Source organism: Prunus persica, chromosome G4, assembly GCF_000346465.2.
Source record: "Prunus persica cultivar Lovell chromosome G4, Prunus_persica_NCBIv2, whole genome shotgun sequence".
Taxonomy (NCBI): domain Eukaryota; kingdom Viridiplantae; phylum Streptophyta; class Magnoliopsida; order Rosales; family Rosaceae; genus Prunus; species Prunus persica.
Window position 1 is genome coordinate 8109998 of NC_034012.1, and position 8573 is coordinate 8118570.

Below are 8573 nucleotides of genomic sequence, written 5' to 3' on the forward strand. Positions count from 1 at the left end.
CTTATTTTTTTGATTCCCCCCCCCCCCCCCCGGGCCTTTGTAATCTGTATCTTTAACTACAACAAAAGGGAAAAAGATTAAGTGGGTCGGCCTCTCTGTTTATTAAAATAGTTTATATGTACATATATATATATATATTATTTCAACATTTAAAGTGACCAATTTGCCCTTATATTTAGCGGCAAATTGGATGAAATGTTGAGATTTAGATGGTAGGGGGGGAATTGACAATAAAATTTAGTTCGAGTATTTAATTTTCTAAAAAAAAAAGTCATGAGGTAAATTGATAATTAGGTACAAATTCAAGGGGTATTTCGGCAATTTAGAGCACAGTTTTCAAATTGTGTTTATATTTTTTTACAAGAAATATATACCCTGTTCAGCACAATTTTGAAACTATGCTTGCTCACATCTGTCAAATCACTCTATCTAACAATTCAGTCACTTGTCAAAATAAGAGCACAAATGCTTGGCATTCGTGCTCTATATGCCTGCCACAAAGTAACATATTTGTGCTCTATAATCAATGGAAACTGCTATATAGTACACCGACTACTTTAAAGTGGCTGCACCGTGGCCTTCTTCATAGGGCACAATTATCCGTGCTATTTGACATAAAAGAGCACAAATGGAATTTGTTATTTTAGCCTAGGCAAGGAAATCACCTTAGGCCTTCTTCATAGGGCACAATTATCGAAAGATATATATATGTTAGTTTTTTTTTTTTTTTTTATCAAACAACACAATAACACTCAAGTCCACACATAAATGCCGAAAATCATAGCATTTTATGTTTCATGATGGGGAGTGGGATGCATGAATTGAGTTATTTTTTTGATGTTGAATAAGTATTTTATGTTTTGAGATTGATTATTATGCTTGAATGACATTTCGTACTTATATTTTTGATAGAATATTCTGGCTTAATAAGAATTAGTAGTATAATTTATCTGCATTGTATTATTTAGAATTTTTTTAATTAAAATAAATTAATGTTTGAAAGGCTTACACCTCAATGCTTCAAGGCTTACGCCTCGCATAGAGGACTAAAAACACCTCGCCTCTACGCTTGACCTTTTAAAACATTGGTCCTTACTAAAGGGTAGAAGTGAGTGAGAGAGCTTTGGCTACTGTCTGAATGAGATGCTGACATCTTTCATTCATGGCCATGGCTTGGTCATGATGGCTAGTATTGACCTTACTAAGGATGTGTGTTAGTTGTAACTGATAATGATTGCAGTCAATGTTTAACATCTCCTGGAAGTTTGAATGTGCTTAATACTGGTTATGGTGTGCCACCTTACCTGTATGTAAGGTGGTATTTTGATTCTCATTTTTATAAAGTCACACCTGTCATGCTTGCCTAATTATATTTTGGTCTCAGTAAAACAAAAACCATGAATGGAAGAGAAAGATTACTTGACCATTCTGCTCCTTAACAAAACACTAGGTAATGGCTGGAGTTGGGAAAGATTATAATCAATTTACTTCTCAAGTGTTATCCAAGTGCTTTTTGAAAGATCATAATCAAGTTGAAACTAAGTTTTCGATGAAGCTACTTCAAGCACATTCTTGTCATTTTGAGCTGTAACATGTGCTGTTATTAGATCTATATGGTTGGGTTGTATTATAATCAGTGTCCAATCTTTTGGTTGTAGCCATGAAATATGGTTGTGAAGGAAAAAATATTACAATACCCACTATGACTTAATTTTCGGTATTTGATCTGATATAAAAGAAGCAACATTTAGTATTTGATGAGTCAATATCAAAATGCAAAATAATGACATCTTTAACTTAGGATAAAGGTTAAAATTAGGATAAACGTTGTATTCAATCACTATGCAGAAATGTTAAAATAATGATATTGAAGTAAGTGCTAATAACATAAGAAATCGTGTTAAAATTTGGAAAAGGTTTTATGGTATAGTCAGTGATATATTAAGTCAGAGAGGATTCAATTGGGATGCAACAAAGAAGATGATCAGTGTAGATGAAGGCAATGTTTGGGATGAGTACGAGAAGGTAATTTATAATGCAATTATATCTTTTTGTATGACTATAATTGTGGTAAATAAATGGTTAACTTTGATTTTCTGCTTGATAGTCTCATGAAGATGCTAGAACTTTTCGATTTAAAGTGATTGCAAACTGGGATGATATAGTGGATTTATGTGGTAGAGATAGAGCTACTGGAGAGGGATGATTAGCTTCATTTTTTTAATTATGTGATTTATGCTTTTTTAAATTAGACAAGCTACCGTTGCAATTCTTTACATTAGTAACAATTGAGGTATGTGCTGTTAGACAATTTTCATATTGCACAAGTCTTTCTAATCATATATATAATAATAATGTGTTGAACTATGCTAATTATTCCTATCCAGATTTTATATACAAGACTATTGTAAAAAAGAATGTTGTTACTTCTAAGTAAATTCTAATTCTATGATAACTATCCAAATAGGTGAAATTGTAATTTCTGTTATTTCTTAAATTCCGCATATATGACATCCAAATGCTGAAATTTGCAACTGACGGAATTTTTAAATGATGTAATTGGCAATTCTGTCATTTACAATTTCCATGGAAATTATAATTACTTCATCCAAACACACCACGAGGGACTGCTACCTATATAGCACAGCCGCCTAATTGCTCCAGAAATTAACTCAACTGTCCAGTTGACTTAATTGTATCCCAGTACAATAGGATAATCAACTACAAAATTCCACAAAAGTAGGTAGTTCTTCAATGTAGAATGTTGGCCTTTTCCAACGCAGTTCTTCAATGTAGAATGCTGCCCTCTCTCAAGAGATTAAAAGAAAACTGCTAGTATATGGATTTTCGGTAGTGATTAGCCATAATAGCCAAGCAACTGCTAGGGACTGCTACCTATATAGCACAGCCGCCTAATTGCCCCAGAACTTAACTCAACTGTCCAGTTGTCTTAATTGTATCCCAGTACAATTGGATAATAAACTACAAAATTCCACAAAAGTAGGTAGGCAGGCCATGCCACGGTCTAATATTCATGACATTATTTTCCACACTTGGCAGAATCTACTATCAAGATATGGCCACATGTACATCAAGTTTGAAATCTTTGAGAGGCAGCCAGTAGTGGGGCTTTTGCCTACAAAGTAGTTCTAGTTATATTCAATTCAATGTAGAACCCGATCCATTATAAGGTAGACCAGCCCCATTGTTCCAATTCACAGTTTGTGCTTCCATCACTTGAAATCAAGGTTGAGTAAAATGGCCACAGAAATCAAGGTTGAAATCATCCAGAGGCAAACAGTTAAACCATCCTCCCCAACTCCTCATCACCTTAGAAATTATAAGCTCTCTATTTTGGATCAGATGGCCGTTCAAACCTACATCCCAATCCTTTTCTTCTATCCCAATGCTGCTGACGCTACTAGCAACAATGTCATGGCCACCAATGAAAGATGTCAGCATCTAATGCAATCTAGCTAAAACTCTCACTCACTTCTATCCTTTGGCAGGAAGAATCAAAGGTGACGCCGTGATTGAATGTAACCATGATGGAGCTGAGTTTGTGGAATCCCGAGTCAAGTGTTCCTTATCGGAGATTTTCGAACACCCAGATGCCAAGATGTTAAGACGATTCCTACCAGTTGAACCCGAGTCTAGAGAAGCGGGCACCGGCACGTTGCTTCTTGTTCAAGTCAACTTGTTTGAGTGTGGTGGAATGGCAATTGGGTTTAGCATTTCTCATAAGTTCGGTGATGCCACAACATTAAGCACATTCATCAATTGTTGGACTGCAGCTGCCCATGATCAGTCAAATATGTTAATGCTACCAGCAAATTTGGTGCTGCATCTCTGTTTTCTCCACTAAATTTCTCTAACTCAGAGCCACTGCCATCGTTGGAAGTCGATAAGGAAAAGTTCATAACAAGAAGGTTTGTGTTTGAGGCCTCAAAGATTGCTGCTCTCCAATCTAAGGTAACCAGCACAGTTGTGCCCAAACCAACAAGAGTAGAAGCAGCTTCAGCACTCATTTGGAAATGCAAAATTGAAGCATCATCCCGATCATCATCAAACACGTTGGGGACTAGCCTAATAAGGCCATCAGTCTTCTCTCACTCTGTGAACGTGCGTAAAATGGCAGTGCCACCCTTGCCAGAAAACTTGGTTGGGAATCTAGTAGATTTTTCGACAACCAACTATTCTCACTCTGGAGAGAATTCCACTGTGATAGATTTGAAAGGCTTGGTGGCAAAAATCTGGGGAGGACTTGAAGAAAAAAAAGAACGTTATGCTGCAGTAGTAGTAATTGATTCTAACGAAGCATGGCAAAACATGAAATGGTACATAAACCTGATGAAAAATGATGACATAGACAAGTTTATCTGCTCAAGTTGGTGTAGGTTTCCATTTTATGAAGCCGATTTCGGGTGGGGAAAGCCATCATGGGTGAGCTGCGTTGCTGTTGCAATTAACAATGTTACTGTTTTGATGGACAAAAGAGATGGCAACGGAATAGAAGCTTGGGTGAGTCTGAGCCATGAGAACATGGCCTTATTTGAAAGCAACAAGGAGCTGCTTGCATATGCTTCTTGTTGATGTGTAACCCTTTGAGCTGAGTTTGCCGCCTAATCCCATCTCATTTAAATGTTTCTGTGTTTAGTTTTTTTTTTTAAATTTTTCGTTTTTCTGCTGCTTGTAATAAGGACCATTGGATTAGAGTCCAAGTGGCTCTTTAAGAGAGGTATTAGATTGAGACAAGTGTAATCATCTTATAGGATGATAATTTCAAGGGCTAGGATTAAATCTTGTATTGAGGCAGTTAGAGAAGAATCTCTCTTCTCTCTCCTCAACGGTTATATTCTTGGCAGCTGGTAATGAATGAGTAGCAGCCTTCACTCTTCCAATTTCTTCTTCTGTTTTGAGAGAGCAACGTTTCTCTCATTCACTCTCTCCCAAACACATCCAAAAATACAGACTCACAAACTATGAATTCTATCATGGCCTCAGAGCCAGGTTCGTTTGTTTTGAGCTGGGCGTGATCTGTGAACAGAAGGAGCTGCTTGAAAGCAACAAGGAGCTGCTTGCATATGCTTCTTGTTGATGTGTAACCCTTTGAGCTGAGTTTGCCGCCTAATCCCATCTCATTTAAATGTTTCTGTGTTTAGTTTTTTTTTTTAAATTTTTCGTTTTTCTGCTGCTTGTAATAAGGACCATTGGATTAGAGTCCAAGTGGCTCTTTAAGAGAGGTATTAGATTGAGACAAGTGTAATCATCTTATAGGATGATAATTTCAAGGGCTAGGATTAAATCTTGTATTGAGGCAGTTAGAGAAGAATCTCTCTTCTCTCTCCTCAACGGTTATATTCTTGGCAGCTGGTAATGAATGAGTAGCAGCCTTCACTCTTCCAATTTCTTCTTCTGTTTTGAGAGAGCAACGTTTCTCTCATTCACTCTCTCCCAAACACATCCAAAAATACAGACTCACAAACTATGAATTCTATCATGGCCTCAGAGCCAGGTTCGTTTGTTTTGAGCTGGGCGTGATCTGTGAACAGAAAATCGAGCTCATTCTGAGCTATCGTTGAGCTGATTTGGAGATCGAAGGAGTGAGTTCTTGCATCCAGGTGTCTCATATGGCAGGATCTGGAGCAGCTGAGCTTCGAACACCAGTTTTCAATGGAGAAAACTACGAATTCTGGAGTATTCGAATGAAGACTATTCTGAAATCGCATGGTCTGTGGGATCTGGTCGAAAATAGGTTAAATAACTCAGACATGAAGAGGGAAAAAGAAGAGGTTGCAGATACTGAGAAGTCCATGGTGGCTCAGATTCTGATGAAGGATGCTCGTGCACTTGGATTGATCCAAAGTGCAGTTTCAGATCAGCTATTTCCAAGGATTGTGAATGAGGAGACCTCGAAGGGAGCTTGGGATATTCTAAAACTGGAATTCAGAGGAGACAAACAGGTACGAAATGTCAAATTGCAAGGGTTGCGTAGGGAATTTGAATATACTCGCATGAAGGATAGTGAATCTTTATCTGTTTATCTGGTTAGATTGTTTGATATGTTGAATCAAATGAAGAGTTATGGTGAGGAGTTATCTAGGGAGAGAACTGTGCAGAAATTATTGTTTAGTTTGCCTAAGTCATATGACCCTATATGCTCTGTGATAGAGCACTCTAAGGATCTGGAAACTCTAGAAGTTCAAGAAGTGGTTGCCTCCTTGAAAAGCTTTGAGCTCAGATTGGATAGGCACACTGAGAACTCTTCAGAAAGGGCTTTTGCTAGTCTGAATGTTGAAGAAAAGAAGCCTAAGAATGAGAGTTTTTCTGAAAATCAAAGTTTTCAGAAAAGTGCTCCTGGAAATCAAAGTTTTCAAAAACATTGGAAGCCTAATGATGGAAACATAGCAGCTTGTAAGCATTGTGACAAGTTACATTATGGCAAATGCTGGTATGAAGGCAAGCCTAAATGTCATGGATGTGGAAAATTTGGACATATGGTCCGAGATTGCAATGGAAATAGGAATGCACATAGGGTGAATTATGCAAATGAGATGGAAGAAACTGGTACTCTATTCTATGTCTGTAATGCTGCAATAGATGTAAAGGTCAATCACTCTTGGTACATAGACAGTAGGTGTAGTAATCACATGACAGGAGATGAGGGACTTTTAGTAAATGTTCAAAGGGATTTGACTTCTAAGGTGAAGATGGGGACTGGAGAAGTGGTTTCAGTTACTGGAAAAGGAACTTTGGTGATAAAAACCAAGTTTGGTAAGAAGCACATTCATGAAGTAATGCTTGTACCTGGTCTTGAAGAAAATTTGCTCAGTGTTGGGCAAATGATGGAACATGGCTACTATCTTGTGTTTGGAGAGAGTATGATGAGAATCTATGATGATCAGTCACTAGAGAATCTGATTGTGAAGGTGCAAATGACAAACAACAGATGCTTTCCATTGACAATGATGCCTGCCAGTGAGTTGGTTCTAAAAGCAAGTGTCACACATTGCTTGCAGACATGGCATAAGAGATTTGGGCATTTAAATGAAAGAAGTATGAAGCTGCTTGAGAATCAAGGGATGGTTCATGGATTACCTCACTTGGAGCAAATGTCAGTGGTGTGTGATGGATGTATGCAAGGAAAGCAGCATAGGGATTCTTTCCCTTTGGAATCCACTTGGAGAGCTTCAAATCCTTTGGAATTGGTTCACACAGACATCTGTGGACCAATGAAAACAGAATCTCTCTCTGGAAACAGGTATTTTCTCCTGTGTACAGATGATCACACTAGGATGTCTTGGGTGTATTTCATTAGAAACAAATCAAGTGCATTGGAGTGTTTCATGAAATTCAAAGCTATGACTGAGCTGCAAAGTGGGTTCAAGATAAAGAGTTTGAGAAGTGACAGGGGTGGAGAATTCTTATCAGGAGAGTTTAACAGTTTCTGTGAAGAATCTGGCATTCAAAGGCAATTAACAGTGGCTTACTCCCCTCAGCAGAATGGAGTAGCTGAGAGGAAGAATAGAACAGTGGTTGAAATGGCTAAGTCAATGCTGCATGAGAAAGGTATCCCTTTTGAGTTTTGGGCAGAAGCTGTAAATACTGCAGTCTATTTGCTGAATAGATGTCCTACCAAGGCTCTCAATAAGGTAACACCATTTGAGGCCTATACTGGCAGAAAACCAGGGGTTGCGCATTTAAAGATATTTGGATCCCCTTGTCATGTGCTTATTCCTTCTGCATTAAGGCATAAGCTTGAAGAAAACAGTCACAAGTGTATTTTTGTGGGCTATGGTCTTTGTGAAAAGGGATATAGACTGTTTGATCCAAGCAATAGGAAGATTATTCTGTCAAGGGATGTGAAATTTGATGAGAAAGGCTTATGGAAATGGGAGAATGCTAGAGAAGGAGAAATGACAGTGCTTGTGCCTACTGGAAATCAAGACTATGCTCTAAATCCAGACTTGGATGCACCATTGCAAATACATGAAGAAGTCATAGCACTAGAAGAACCAAGTCAAAGCTTGGATACACAAACACAAGTAGATGTAGATACTACTCTGCAGGATGAAAGCATTGAAGGAAGTTCTCAAGCTATTGATCATACACCAAAGAAATGGAAGAGCATTAATGACATTATGGCTCAGTGTAATATGTGCATTATGGAGCCTGAGAATTTTGAAGAAGCTGATCTAGATGAGTCTTGGAGAAAGGCAATGGAAGCTGAGTTAGAAATGATTGAGAAGAATAACACTTGGCAGCTTGTGGAAAGACCCTTTAACAAACCAGTCATTGGTGTCAAATGGGTCTATAAGACCAAGCTTAATCTAGATGGCACTGTACAGAAGAATAAGGCTCGATTAGTAGCCAAAGGCTACTCACAAAAACCTGGAATCGATTACAATGAGACTTTTGCCCCAGTGGCAAGGTTAGATACCATTAGGACTTTGATAGCCCTGGCTGCGCAGAAGGAATGACATTATACCAACTGGATGTCAAGTCTGCATTTCTGAATGGAGTTCTATAAGAAGAAGTATATGTGGAGCAGCCACAGGGTTTTGTGAAAAAGA

At 38.0% G+C, this 8573-nt stretch overlaps 1 pseudogene; it reads left to right on the forward strand.

Annotated features, from left to right (window-relative positions):
- On the forward strand, positions 3234 to 5526 carry LOC109948831 (annotated as a pseudogene).